This window comes from Zonotrichia albicollis, chromosome 4, assembly GCF_047830755.1.
Source record: "Zonotrichia albicollis isolate bZonAlb1 chromosome 4, bZonAlb1.hap1, whole genome shotgun sequence".
In the NCBI taxonomy this organism is placed as follows: domain Eukaryota; kingdom Metazoa; phylum Chordata; class Aves; order Passeriformes; family Passerellidae; genus Zonotrichia; species Zonotrichia albicollis.
The window spans coordinates 56,091,005-56,107,342 of NC_133822.1; the positions used below are offsets into that span (position 1 = coordinate 56,091,005).

At 36.1% G+C, this 16,338-nt stretch overlaps 1 protein-coding gene across 1 annotated transcript in view; it reads right to left on the reverse strand.

Annotated features, from left to right (window-relative positions):
• Positions 1-16,338, reverse strand: part of CNTN1 (contactin 1) — a 205,934-nt gene that overhangs the window by 189,020 nt on the left and 576 nt on the right. The window lies entirely within an intron of this gene.

Consider the following 16,338-nt stretch of genomic DNA (forward strand, 5'->3'; position numbering starts at 1 on the left):
CTATTCAAAACAGCAGGTCAGTTCAAAGCAAAGCATGCTATCATACTGACATGCTCAGAGTTTTATTAGGAAGCATGTGTATTTTTAACTCTTGCCATTTATGTCTGATAAAAATACCAAACTTACATCCATTTGTCTGCTGTAACCAGGACACTAATACTGCAATAAATAAATTCTAGTAACTAAAATAACTTCTGGCTTAAAAGCATGACAAAATAATACTTTCATAACAAGCATAAAGTGGTAACTCAGATACACATATCCAAAAAATGTAAATGAAGAAAACCAACAACAAGAATACAAACCCACTGTCTTCAGAACACAGGAGTTATCTGTGTTTGCTTGCTATGTCTGCTGGAATACAGGATAAGAAGTATGCAGAAGTCTTTTTAAAAACAAAAAAACACCACAACAAAAATAAATCACTATAAACCCCAATGAAACAAAAACAAACAAATCTCCAAAACAAAAACCAAAAAATCTCCCACAAGAACCAAACACTTTTTTTTTCCAACTCAAACAAGCTTACCTTATATTATTGTCTTTTAATTCTAAGATCACTTTGGATGTTTAGACAGAAAATTAGCTGGTTGAAGATAGTTTATGTGGTGGGTTGACCCTGTCCCCTCCTCAGCTGGACAGAGGTGAGAAAACAGAATGTAAGGCTCATGGAAAAACGTAAGGGAGCAATCATTCACTAATTACTATCACAGGAAAAACAGGCTCAGCTTAGGGGAATCAGCTTAATCTATTAGCAGTCAAGTCAGAGATGGGTAATGAAGAGTCGCTGGTGGGCTTGGTCATGGCCACTGGCAGGTCTGTCCTGGAGCCACTTGGCACTGGATCTGATAGACACAGAGGAGATTTCTGGTAGCTTCTCACAGGAACCAGCCCTGTAGCCCCTCACTGCTAAAACCTGGCCATAAAAACCCAGTGCATATTAGTAAATTCTCTCATTGCTCAATGAAAATATAATCTGTTGAAAATACATCCATTTATGTATGACTGTTATCTGCATTAGCAGGTGAACACCAAATCAAAATACTTAAAAGTTCTAAATTATAATACCTGGAATAACTTACATTTTGGAGTCATTAATAATATATATTCAAATTTATCTAAAATTAGTAAATGTATAACTACTATCTTTTGTATACCTAAAAAATTTAGTATGTGAAACATATATGTAAAATACTACTCTGATCATCTTTTCCTTACACTTTTGTCTTCCTAAATTAAAGAGAAATCTTAAAATATCACTATGACAAAGATGGGAATAACTCATTATATTTTTTTTTGTCAACTAGTTTTTATTAATGTTTTTCTAGACAATTTTATAATACTTCTTACTAAATTCTACAAGAACTCACAAACACAGTCTGTAAACAGAATTTAGTTTCTCAGTAGGACAGAAATATTTCTAAGGAGCTGAAATAAGACACCTATCACATTCCCATTTAAAAAAAAAAAAAAGTTTGAAAACATTTCCACATCTTCCACACAAATACTTAAAAGGAATGTAAAATTTAAATAAAATATTTTAATAACTCCACAATGCATCTGCTTTGACTCATGCTTTGTGCCTCAGGACTTCTAGACTGCTGGTTGTTCAGATGGCTCACTCACATTTATTTGTACCAACAAATAAACAAAAAATCTCTACCAGGGGATCATTTCAGTAGTCTGGAGATGGTTTTTCTCTTCTGTAAGAGATCTCTAAATGTGGTCTCTTATGCTGTAATAAGTTGTAAAAAGTGGCAGCTTTCTTAAGTGATTTCTAATGTATTTTTCCTAGTATTTACCTACTCATTAAAAAGGTGATCTTTAATAGAAAGCAAATTTTTCACAGACAAATAAATCAGTTTAACATCAACATGATGGGAGAAAATTCAAAGGCAACCCTCACTTCTATTTGACTGGAAATTCAAGTTAAAACATCATCATCATCTCTTTTCTCATGAAATCCAATCATGCAAATACTTAATCAGTGACCTGTCAAACTCCTCCTCATGACAGTATCAGTATCAAAAAATGATGACCTGAGGTTCCAATATGCATTGAATTTTCTATGGCTCTACTTGGTGATAAACCCAAAACCAGAAGATAAACCATGACCTACTTCTTCCATTTTACAGATTTCATTTACTGCCTCTAGCGATAACCAGAAGACTTCTCTCCAGGGACTACATGAGCATCTGAATCCGAGAGGCAAAATGAACATAATCCCAAAATCTTAACAGTCAAAGCTGAAGTTTAGTCCCTGAGAAAAGAACATCCTTGCACATACTGTACGGGACAACCATCTGTCTGAATGCATCAACAGAGAATATTTTTGATAGCTGTCTGAACAGCTATCAAAAAAAAAATCCCCAAAAAAAAAAAAAATCCCCAAAAGGAACATAAAACTTGCTCCAAATTAAACATAATAAGCATTCTAAAACTACCACTATGCAAAAAACCCCACCCCGAAACAAAACAAAAATCCCCTGCAGCATTACCTATTAATTTAAACTGAAATAGATCTTCCTGTCATCAGGCAATGAAATTCAGTATATTTCCTCCTCCTTTGCATCTATGATAATTATTCAAACTTTGCTCTACTTTTTGCTGTGCTTACACCTTTTCATAGTTTCAAGTACTGGGGGGAAAAAGGGAAAAAATTGGTCTAAAATACAGGACATCAACAAAAACAGCATGCTCACAATTCTCCATGCAAACATCTACAAGGGCATTATTTGGTATATCACCCATACAAGGACCAGAAACCCGTATCAAATGGGTTCACAGGAGATAAAACACTGTGCCTAGAAAGATAACAAATACAAGCACTGTCTTTAGGGGATTATGTGCTGAGACTCTGCATGTCTGTGAGCTAAACTCAGCTACAGAGGCAGCTGAAAGGAGATAAATGACACTGGCATATAGTTTAAGGGAACTTGCTATTAAAGGACCGTTGAGATTTGCACTGTTCAGACAGTAGTTGCAGGATCAGGGTGTTTTTCCCAAAGTATTCAAATACGTATTTATAACATATGCATATTAAGAGTGGTGACAAATTCAAATTATTTAGCTACATTAACATAATCACTCAGAAAAAACAACAAAAAACAACAAAAAAATCACAAAATAAGACACAAATATTATATCCCTGAGAGAATACAGCTTTATTTAATTTTCATTAAATCTAGATGTCTAATTTACTTGCAGGTTCTTAAAAAAATAATGCTAGATTCAGAGATATTAATATGCCATTTAAAAATACATTCTAGTGATTCCAAAAGAATCACTAAACTAGATTTTTGTATGAATTGATGGGATTCCCACTTCACTGTAAAGCTACGAAGTATGGAATGACTCCAGATTTACTGAGCTATTCATCACTTTAAACTGACAACCCCATATAGTGAAACCATCAAGTGAACACTCTGCAGCCAATATGCTCAAAGGGACATTTCAGATCCAAATGAAATATTCAGGTAATTAAAAATCTAGAAATTAAATTAAAATATCACACTATGATTCAGCCTATATCTAAGGATATATTAAATACTAAGTACCCAGGAACATCAAAAAGCAGGGACATAATGACAAATTATATAATATATATAATGACAAATATATATAATGACGAATATTATATATATATATATATATATATATATCTTATATAATGACAAATGCAACTAGCTCAATATCTCCTCCCAACACATGCAAGAAATTAAATTTGAAATTCGAGCTGAAGAATATTAAGGATGCTTGATGCAGTCTCTCAGACTCTGCTTAAAATAGGGATGTGGTCCATGCAGATCAGAAAGGGGGCCATTCCTTTTTCCTTATGGCTTGGGATGTGCCATATTGCCCTCATTACAAACGCAGAGTGCATGCTGGGCTAACAAAAAACACTGAATCTAAATACTGAAACTTACATGATCAGTATAGTTAGAACAATCTTAAAATAAAGATGTCTGCTTCTGCAGAAATAGTTCACTCAGTTATAATAAATATATTTGTGTTGGAATTGCATTAAAAGGTTAGATAAAATCGTTATGAAATGCATTTGATGTGACACTTTTTTGTTAGTATTTTCATAACAACTGGAAAATGGAATTGAACTTGGTTGCAGTGGAACAAATAACAAAACCTCCACAGAAGTAAATTAGTATACAAAATGAAAATTCAAAATTCAAACTGATTACAGTTCAATTCCAAATATAACAAGAAGATTGAAAGAAAATTGAGAAAAGTATTTCACAGGTGAGTGACGTCCCATTTCAATTCAGCAGTTTTTCAATTCAGTAGCAGCTGTACAAGGGTTGTTTCTCTACATGAAGTCAGTAGAAAAGAGCAAACTAGCAAGAGAACCATGTGTGCTGAGAAGGTGTCTAGCAAACACTAAGAGGCTATAGAGATTTATTCTCCTGTTGCCCTCTCATGACATGAAATGAGCCCCAGAGCGTGTGGCAGGTGTGTGAGGCCCCCAGGCCGGGTCAGTGCCAGCCAGGCTGTGCAGCTCCGTCCCCATCCCAGGTGCCCGTGGCAGCTGCGCACCCGCAGGGACACCGGGACTGTCCCTGCTGCTGGGGGACCTCAGGGACCCTGTGACACCTGCCCAGGGCCACTGGCACACCAGAGAAGCTCCCTGGGAGCCAACAGGGACACTGGGAGGGACAGCGTGTGTGACAGGCTGTGTGTGTGACAGTGTGTGTATGTGTGACAGTGTGTGTATGTCTGACAGTGTGTGTATGTCTGACAGTGTCTGTGTGTGTGACAGCGTGTGTGTGACAGGGTCTGTGTGTGTGACAGGGTCTGTGTGTGACAGGGTGCATGTGACAGTGTCTGTGTGTGACAGGGTCTGTGACAGTGTGCACCTGCAGGTGTGGGAACAGTGGCACAAGACAAGCAATGTACCATGCAACTATCTGCTTTTAATAATAGCCTTACTCTAGTCACAGTAAAACCTTAATTGGTAAAAGTTGTTCTAATACATTTTCACTGGAATCTCTCTCTCTTACTCACTCCCTTATCAGGGAAAAAAGAATTTACAAGCATATTTAAACAGAATTTACAAGCATGTCTGGATGCTCTAAATGACATCAGGACTTAATCTCCTGTATACCCTGACATGCATTACAACACCTGCAGAACAAAGTATTTTGTCAACATGTAATTCTGTTCTTTATACAACTTGTCTCTGAAAAGGAATTCAAATAAATGGGTTTTTCACACTTTCACTATGACGAAAAGGTACTACAAACTCCAAGACATGATCAGCTCAGATGTCCTGTTTGATGCATGAAGAGACTCCACTAGCCCCACAGAAGGACAGGAATTCTCTAATTCTGGCTTTAAGTACACTGTGATTTTGTACCTATACACACTGACACAATCTCCAATAGCTGTTCAAAGCAAAATACACTTTAAAGTATCTCTCAACAGTAATATCCCACAAAACAACTCCCTGTTGCTCCATTAAAAAAATAAAACAACACAAAAAGAAAAAAAATCCAAACTAACAAAAAAATTAAAGAAAAGAAAAATGAAGGAGTAAAGAATTATATTCTCAGATGCACAGTATAGAAATCTGATTTTTAATGAAAGGGAAAGGAGACATTTTTTCTATAACTGCAGACTGACAAACAGTTTTCTTCCTTGTACAGCAATCTTTTGCCACTAATTTCACTCAAGTACCCCTCAAGTTTTTCCCAAACAGCACCCTCTTCAATTTCCAAACATTCTTAGACTGGTTTTCAAAGATATAGGTGAGACTGAGCTGGTGGCTCTTAGTGACACAAGTCATTCAGAGAGCAAGTACTTCTTCCTCATGCTGCCCACATATAAGCCCTTTTTCTTTGAGAAAATTTAATAATGGCTGATTTTCTCAGGAAAAGGAAAAGAGAAAGAACTTGTCTTAGAAAGCCTGTATTGTAGCATAAGAGAAGGAGGCAATTTCCTTACTCAAATTCAATGCCAATTACCAAGCTGTGCAACTCACAGCTCTCACTGCGAGCCAGCACCTGCCAACTGTCACTAGACCAACAGAGAGAAAAGAGACTCAGTAATGTTTTCATACACTTCTGCAGTCAGAATTAACAAAATCAAATTAAATCACATTAAAAAATCTAACCAAAACACTACTTGCAAATGTCTGTAAAAGGTAAGAGAGTATTTCTAAAAGCCTGCAACAAATATTTCTGCTTTTATATCTCACTGCACTGAGAAAACATGGTCAGCAAATTTATAAGCAGTCCTAATCTAGAGCAGGGCAAAATCAGACTGTTTTAAATTGTTGTTGTGAATTTAAACTCATGCAAACAACTTCAGACTGAAAACAGAACAGCTAGGCAAATTAAGAAATGTGTGTTTGCCCTTGTTGGCTACTGCCTCCTCTGACCCAGCTTCTCATCACTCCCGATCCTGAGATGCGAATTACATCTGCTGAAGTTCTCAGCCCATCCAGAGAACTTCCAGGGAAGATGAAAGAACAACCCAGGATGAAAGCCTGGTTTTCAAGTTTTAATGAGCTACGAATTTGGAGGCAAGCATGGGTACAAACAATGTATCAAATTGATATATCCAGCAACAGAAAATTTTGCTATTTTTCAGGAAGAGTAATTTTTCAAATGTCATCCTAATGCCCACACTGGCATTATTTTATATGTACTAAAAAACTCCCAGATAAAGATCCATAGAACAGGAATAATGAAGTTAGAATCAATAAAATTACCCTGTAGATTAAAAAATAAAAATAAATACACTTTTTACATAAGTTCTTAGCAACATCCTGAAGGATTGTTTAGAGGCAGCACAAGCGTCTATGTTCTGTGAAGTTACTCTCAGCACCTAAATATTGATATTCTATACTATGGTAAACATCTTCAACAGACAGCTCAGTCCAATCCCAAACTTGGATGATAAAGGTTAACAGAATAATGTTAACAGTTAACAAAAATTTAAATTCACCTATTTTTAACTCTGAATTTTGTGTTCTGACAAAGCTTTCAGATGAGGAAGATAACTGACAAGCAAAAACATACTGAAAATGTATATTTAACAATAGATTCTCCCAGGACAGGCAAGAATTAGGTCCTGGACTCTTTGGAATGATTGCCAATGTTTTATGAAGCTGAACTGAAATTTCCTTGCTGGTACACCAAAATTTCAAAAATTTAATTTAGTAGCTACACATATAACCATATTTCCTTTTAGATTATTTTATTATCTTAGATTACAATGGGTCCAAGACAAATGCCAAATAACTGCCCCTTGGCTGCTTGCACACCACATTAAATAGCACAGTATCTAGCCAGTACCCACACAATAAATGCTTTACCCTTTTAGAAAGGCACTTAGTACTTATAAAAAAAAAGTTTAATATCTCAGTAAACATGACAGTCCTTGAAAAATAGGCCAAGAATATCCTAAATGTTTGGAGTGCTTTAGTTTAGACAGCCACAAGTATGAAAACTGTTCTACATAGAAGCCTGCTAACCTTAACAACGTCTGTCTAAAAACAGGTACTAAACTGCTGGAATAGAAATTGCATTGCAAGGTGCTCTCTATGCTTCACTGTCCTTATATTAATCCAGTATTCTTTCAAGCTGATCTGGAAAGAATATCTGAAAGCTGATTAATTCTGTTATATAAAATATGTAGGTGCTTTGGTAGTATTAAATAATGACAGAACAGTAAATTCTGACCTGTATCCATTGGTTTATGTGATATTCTAGAAATTTTTTGACAGTGGCCAAAAAACCACATACATCCCTCCCACACTCTCCTTTCTTCTCATGTGGTACAAGTGCCATACCAGAGTGCATGATATTTGTTGGGTTTTGGGGGACTGGTTTGTTGATGCTTTTTAAAACCAAAAAACAAACAACACACACATGGAAAACCTTAGTGACTATTTGCAGGCTTTATCTAATCACTGTCAGTTTAAATACTATGTTAACAACGCTGCCAAGGATAAGATCAGCTAAAAATATTTAGTAGGTCACAAAAGCCTGCTACATGAACGTAAATAAAACTGAGGTAATACATAAGAATATGGTAATGCACTGAAGTATATTTCTTTCAGACTTGTCCTAGTTTATAAAAAAATTAAATCCTATGCAGCTACTCTGTGCTTCCTTCCAGTATATGCATAGGCAAAGTCTGGATTATATGAAGATGCTGTAACTGCAGATACAAACATCACATTTGACTGGACTTAAACCTTCTGAAAAAAAAAAAAAAGCCTTTTTATCTTTTGAATGCTTCAAATAAGATCTCACAGAAATGAGACAAAACAGGTTTTATGGTTCAGCCACATTTAAGACTGGGTCAGCTGGTCTGTAGAGAACCCACAGAATGTATTTCTATAAAAGAATGTGAGCGGAAGTGGCAACAGCTGTGCTTTATTACAAACCTGAGGCTGTTTAAATACAAAACTTTCTTTATGCCTTTAGGTTTCTGTAGCAATCTCTGCCATTCTGTGCAGCAGATAAGAAAACTCCCATTTTCACAACAACAAAATACTTGGTTTAATCAAATTTGTCTTTTTCTGTGTTTCACCTAAACAGTTAAGCACAAATTAACCCCATTTCTCACATATACCACTTTCCGTTATGCCCCAAAATCATATTTTGGAATCACCTAGCCTAATAATAAATGAACCAAAAAATTGCTGGTAATAAAACTGCAATCATGTCTTTTTCATTCAAACCCCTTTAGTTATCTCAAGTATTCTTAGCAAATAAAACACAGATCACCATCACTTTAAAAACAAAAAGCTGTTTAGAATTTTAAAACAATTATCTGCTCTACTATCCCGGAGGGAGAATTTATATTGTTCTTGGTCCTGTTCCATAGTCAACATGAAATTTCCGAGAAGAAACAGGGAGAAATACTTCAGTCCAAGAAATTCCTTAAGTAATGACTCATTTTTTCCACATATTGATAGAAGATCCCCAGAAGAATAAAAAGCACCCTCTACCAAGTAAATGTACTTGTTCATTTCAATAATACAATGAAATTAAGTAAAAGTAGATTTTACACTGACATTTTAATAATGGAATTAGTAACTTCTAAACTCAGTTCTTCAAAATCATCCTACTTGAGATTATCTAGTTCTCTTTTGTTTTTGGGAGTATTTAATAAAATATTAATGTTAAAGTATTTAACTTTCTTCTTCAGTTCACTATCTTCAAATAAATAGGAGTGCATGGGGGAAAAGATCTTGTATAGAGATACAGATATATTTGAGTATATGAATATGTTAATGTAATAGTGACTGGATGAGGTCAATGTGTCAAATAAGACAGTCAAGTTTTTTTTCCATTAAGAATTTGTTTAGTAGTTTTAATTAGGTTTTGCCAGTGCTTTCCAGACTCTTATTTTATAAATACCAGCTACTTAAAAGGAAATATCTAAATGCCTATATACTTACACATATAACCTCTTTTTATAAAGACAAGAATTATCAGGTAAATTGGTTGTTATAGGACTTACCTCATACATGCATTTTTCAGTTAATGCATTAATAACGTTTGCAAAACTCTTCTTTTGAATGGGGCAGATCAACACCAAGAAATGAAATAGGCAATGAACTACTATGATGAGGTAAAGGAATTAAGATCTCATACAGCATTCCCTTAAAACTCTGACAATAAACCTTTATTCCTACACTGACCAAAAAGAGACTTCAGCTAAATAAAGAACCCACAACCAAGGGAGCCAAAGAATCCATCTAACAAGGCCTAATGCAAAACCTAAACAGGAAATGTTTGAACAAGAAAGTGTAAGTATCACCCCAGATGTTTAGAACGGAAGTCAGCATTGGCACCATTCCAATAATTATCTTTCAATGGTTTTGTTTGGATTTTGTTTGGGTTTTATTTGCTTGTTTTACAAAACTTGCACAGTACTTATGTCAAGAAAGAAATTAAAGCAATCAAAACAAAAATCATACATAATTTTTAAGTGCAGTAAGTCTTGAACTTTTACCTTTAGTTCAAAAACAACCTATTACCGTCAAGTTGCAGACTAATTCTGCCATTGGGATGGCCTGTTTATGCATTTTTCAGGCATATCATGGCTACACCTAGTCTAAGTGGCAGAACTGGATACTTCTTCAAAACATGTTAAAAAATTTTGAAAAATTTGAGGGTCAAGAAAAGTGAGAAGGACAAGATATAATAAAAGCACAGAGTAAAGAGAGTTCAGGAAGTGACAACAAGAAGGCAAAAAAAGGAGCATTACAGAATGCCTGGCTTCCCAAGATCTATTTCAACAGCAGCTGGCCTCCCTGGGAGCTCCTTTATAATGAAAATCTGAAGTGGAAACTGTTCAATATTCCAAAGTTCATTTCTATAAAAGAAGTGAACTGTAGACTGCTGATGAAAGGGGAGCTGGGCTTCTGGCAATAAACAAAGGAGAGATGACCTTAATCTTCAGAAAAAGACATTCAGAAAACAAAAAAAAAGTGGTATTTCTAGCAGCTGTTTCTCATTTATCTTAATTATTTTCTCTTTGCTTTGCTCAAAAATGATCATAATGGAAAAATCCAATGCTTTTTCTAAAGTACTACTAGTAACAGCAGGGAGCTCGCACTTCTAGAAAAAGCAAGCCTTATCAACTGCTATGTTATCCTTCTAGGCACTTTTACAAGTTTGCTTATAATACTTGGTAAAGAAAAATACAGTCTTACTCTACAACTCAAGACACACATAATGTCTTTTTAACTTTATTTAAGATCTTATCAGTGAGTAGTTGGCAGGACAACTGATTGTCTTTATCAAAACAAAGTCAGCATTATTCCAAGTTTCAAAGAAAGCATTCTAGCTGGAAAAACAGATATCTGGAAGGAAGTCTTCATGAAGAAATATCTGAGGTATATGACTGCTTCTCTTTTCTCACAGAAGAAATAAAAAAACTGGCTTATTTCTGCTAAGCTCTGATGAATCCTAAACAGGAAAACCTCAAGTAAAGACATAGTGAAACACAAAACTATATGTGAAAGGTTAATTTATGGTATTCATAAAATCAAGACAGTTCTCAAAAAGTTACATATTCACCACTGCACCACACATTAACTGAATTATAAGCAGAGCCTAAAAAAAAAAAAAAAAATCAGTGTTTTTACAGTACACAAAACCTTCAAATTACATGGATTTCTGTCCTGATGGTGGAAAACACAAAACTTCCCATCTCACTGGATCTGATGTGTTCAAACCAGTCACTGTTCTGTTGTCCCATTCCTCTGGTTAAGACAAGGCACCTCGTTATCTCCTCATTGAGTAAGCACCGATCCTTCCTAGAACAATTACACGATTAACACCACAACTAGGAACAACATTGAGACAACATGAACAGCCTGTTCCACTTAGCAGCATCAGTGTTTGTTTTAAATATTTGCATTTAGATTTTAAATATGAGATTTTGTATGAAAAACACAATTTTTATAATGAACAGTTGAATTAATAGACCCAATTCTTTTTTCCCATGAACTTAAAGATGAAGAACTACAACTTGTTACAACGTGTTAACTGACAAAGCTACTGAATCCTGCTATAATCTCCCTGAAAACAGAGCTATAATAAAACATCTAGCCTAACTAATCCACAGCAAATCTAGCAGTGCATTTAAATACAATTATCAATAAAAACTATAAAGGGAATTCAGTCTGTAACGTTATTCCATGCACACATTGAGTATTCTGTCTGTTGGCACAGCTATCCTTTCCCGTTCAGAAAGTACTGTTCAGACTGTATATAGACTTTCTCTCTTCACTCCCTGAGAATTACAGAACAACCTCATAGGATATTTCATGCTGTAAGACAAGTCAGAAAAAGGGATGTCAAAGGATAATTCATATTGTTAGGGATGTCAGGAGGTTTGCAGCCCAATCTCCTGCTGAAAGCTAAGACATTTGGTCAGGTTACTGGGGGCTTTACTTTTTAGTCTTGAAATCTTTCAAGAAGAGAAAGGGCACAACTCTGAGTAACCAATGCTTGACTGAACATATAAACATCTCTCTTTGATTTTTACAAACAAATTAAATTTAGCAGCTAGTAAGCTGAAGTGTATTACTCATATTTTAGGGAAAAGAAAACCAATTTCATGCAAATCTAATGCAGCAGTAAATTCAAGTCCATGTCTAACAACTCTGTGTATTGGCTTGACTAGGAATAACTAATAGTAATGCTTCTACTCAACTCCTGCTGAACTGGAGAAAATTGAATTGTCTATAGTAAAACATGATGTTTCCAATAAAGCTATAAAAAAGATCACTTATCTCATGACTAAATCCTGATCTCTGTGCTCCAAGCTAACTCATTTGCATGGCACCAACATATCATCTGTCCACTATATGTCAATTATAAAAAACATTAGGCAAATAAAGGCAAAGAACTTGTCAAATACGTTTATTTATATTCCTTCATTTTAAAATACTTTATCATGTTAATTATTCTATCTGTAGTGCTAACCATAGCTCAACCATGTCCCTTATTTCAGGCACAAAAGCTACTAAGTTATTGCAAATACTATTTTACCACATCCAAAAGACTACCTTATGTAAACAAAACTACCATGGAGCAGTGGTAACTCCAATAGTTTTATCCAGATCTCAATTCAGTGAGATGCTTACATCATCTTTTTGTAAGTATTTGTCTCAAGAGGTTGTAGCAAATCCTTGAGATAAAATGAGAGGAATTAGTATGAATACAAACAAAACCCAAATCATCCGTTATTTTATGTGCCAGCACAGAACCCTCCAAAACTTAGCTGAGTTAAGTAAGAATACAGAATCTGCTACAGTCAGAATGGCTGATTTCTCTGCATAAATAGGACTATTGAGGTTGCTTGGCATTTCTATAGTTCACTACTACTTACAAATTTGTCCAAGTGCCCTGTGTGTCCTTGCTTTCTGCCAATGCATATAAAACATATACTTACACATCACATCAAAAAATTTAAGACTTCAATTTTTAAAAAGGAAAACCACAATAATTTTTCTTCAAAAAATGTTTGTGACTATGGCTTGAAGCCATCATCATAGACAGGCTTTGAGTTATTCTATGCTCTTTCATTTATCTCTGAAAATGTAACAAAGTCCAACCAACTTCTAAGAAGAAAGTACTGCATTGTTTCGGTGGAGAAGAACAAAAGCCACCTTACAGTCTTTGAAGAAGAATAAAAATTGAGACCAATGTCTGCTAAAAGCACAGAAAAAGTGACTGGAGACTGCAGAAAGGAGACTAGACTGGGCTGACATAGCAAATCAGGATGAGGAGGCTCCAAGGAATAAAGGAAAGTAAACTGAAGAAAAGCTGACAGGAAAAAAGCAAGGAGCCAGGACTGGGTGAGATACAAAAGCAACATTTGGAATGGTCAAGACCAGGAATACCTAAAACACTGAGACCAGCTACAGGACAATAAAGGCACTGTCATTAGGATACATATAAATGATGAAGTGAAAAATACTGTGCTTGCAGAAGTCCTGCAAAAGAGCCCTCATGCACCTCAACACATTCTAAAGTCTACAGTATAAAGGACTTCAGTCTTGCACCACTTTTCCACTACCCAAGCAAATGCACTACAAGTGACACCATTCTGCTTTACCTCTGCTCTACACGAAAGGGAGTGCACTCCTATAGTATCACTCATGGTGGTAAAAGTTCAGGAGCTTTTTGCAAAGGAATAAATTTTCCTGTTGTCTTTGTAACCACTGTAGGTCCAATACAGTAAAACAATAAAAAATTTACTTGGAGAATTGAATTTTTTCTGCATTTTCTTGGTTTGTTGTTTGTTGGCTTCTTTGATTGTTTGTTTTTAATTCCCTAAAATTGAATTTTCTAGGTTTTAAGGACATTTATGGGACATGTATGCATATTTTACTTCACAAACAACACAAAAGAACATTATTAAGGTTACTAAATCAAGCACTCAGAAGGTGTAAAATGACAAACTGTTGTCTATGCAACCATAATTAACTTCCCTTGAGTGGTTTTGGTATTTTACAATACACTTAAGTGGACATGTGCTCCTTACTCAGTTACCTTGCCACTGAAGATGATAGAGAACTGAAGGCAGGTAGGACTTGTTTTATCTACTGAAGAACTGAGCTTGCAGAAAGAAAAAGGGACAGGGGCTCTGTCATATGCCACAAAGACTTTAATGGCTAACACCCTCTCTATTGTAGTTTCCTTCATTCCCCTTCCTGTCATGCAGCAAACCATTTAACCTAAAACTTCCATAGTTTGTAATTGACAGTAAATTCCTCTTTTTCCCCATTCACTCTGCAGATACACTCACAGATGTGGAGCAGCCAGGACTGTTACAAAAAGCAGTAGCAAGTATAACTTGAGCAAACATATTTACAAGAACTGTAGAAATTCCAGACTGGACAGGAAAAATGAGCAAATACTTTTCACTTTACCCTCTTTGTGCCTTTCTTCACCATCTGTAGAAGTGTTGTCTCACCTTAGGTAGTGTTTGATAAACCACTAGTGCTTTGTAGGGCATTCTGATCACATACTGATAAGCACTTTAGCAAAGCTCACACAGATGTTATCAGTTCTGTCTTCAAAGCAGAGCTGAGTAACACTGAATAAATAAATCATGGGCTCACACAATGATCAATGAAAAATACTGGATTCTCTTAAGTGAGCTCAATCTATCCCATGCAGTGAAAGACAGGATTCCTGTGGAAAAAAAATAGTATGTGATCATGTAATTAAGACTGTACCAGAAGTACAGGCTCAAAAAGGCACTTAAAACCTCTTTATTCCATACCTTAATAATGTGGGATTCCTCTACAAAAGGTGTTTAAGACAGACACTCAATTTAAAATTCCATAAAATCAAGTAGGTTCTTGGATTACCGTGAAGTTGTGTTGAGGTTGCATTATATTTTAGCACCACTTAAAAGTGAAACTGGAAATCTCCTACTAGTTTAGAACAGCATTATGGATAATACAAATATGGACCAGGACAGAAGTGTTGAGCTTAGGTTATTTTAATTTTTCCAAAATTTAGAGATAGAAAAGATCCATTTTTTTTATAATGTCAACTATTGCTAAAGACAAAACCTAAGCATCTGATAACATATAACATATATTTGAATGAAAACGACCAAACAAAAGATTCATACTACCAAAAACTTTCATAAATGTTAGGGCAAGTTCTTATTAAAGAAATTTTGGTGCATTATCATTTATAGAAGAACATGGACCAAAGATCATATTTTCACAGAGATCTGTACAGTATTTGCACTACAAGGACATTTAGAAGTTACTAATGGTAGATGAAAAAAACCTGAGAATTTTTATAACTTCAAGTTATTTCAGAAAGCTTTCCCCTGTCTTGCATAACTTCAAGGCCTGTGCTGATGATTTTTAGTGGTTTACAATTCTATACAAAAGCGTGAAACTAAGTAACATATTGTTAATTCCTTCTTAAGATACCGCCACCTCTGCACAGGTGGCTGCATTTTAAAGGCGTATTTTTCCCTAAATCGTACAGCCTAGTAATTACATAATGGCTCATTTTTCAAAACGTTATCAAACCCTTTTTAATGTGCTTTAATATAACTCTATTATAATATTGTTACATAACTATGACCATGCTAGAATGTAACACTCGAAAACATTCGCGGCTCCGAGGTCACACTTTACTTTCATTACTAAATGGAGCATAGTTGATTAACTGCATAGATAATCTCCCGTAGATTTCATAAGCAGAATTAAACAGCGCTTCACAGAGCAGCTGCAATTCCTGAAGAGCCGCTCACCGAGGTGCAGGCTCAGCCCTGCCAGGTGCCTTTAGCGGAGCTCAGGAATGGCATTTCTGCCCTCACCGGCAGGTTACTACAGCCGCCCCCAATTACTGACATTTACGGAAACGCGGCACTGAAAAAAGGCATTATTAGCATTTTACAAGGGGAAAACAGAGTTAAACGCTATCCTTTTTACTGCAAGAAGGTGCACTGGAAAAAAAAAAAAAAAAAAAAAAAGCCAAACCAAAAACCAACACCCTTTTTAGCCCGTCACCACTAAGCACACCCAAAACGCAGCGTACGGCGCAAGGCTGCAGCTGCTCCGGCACACAGATCGTGGTGCTGAAATGATGCGCTGCAGGACCACGGTACGGACGCGTTTTTACACACGCTGCCAAAATCCATCCGTGCGCCGTGGGAAACGGGGAGGAACCGCGCACGAGGCGTCCCCTGCGGCAGCATCCCGGTCCCTCGGCAGCCGGCATCCCCCCCGAGCCCCCGACCGGCGGGGACAGCCATCGCCGGGGGATTACCCGGGGCAGGCGGCCCACTTTCGGCAGCCCGGGGTGCCGAGTAATCCCG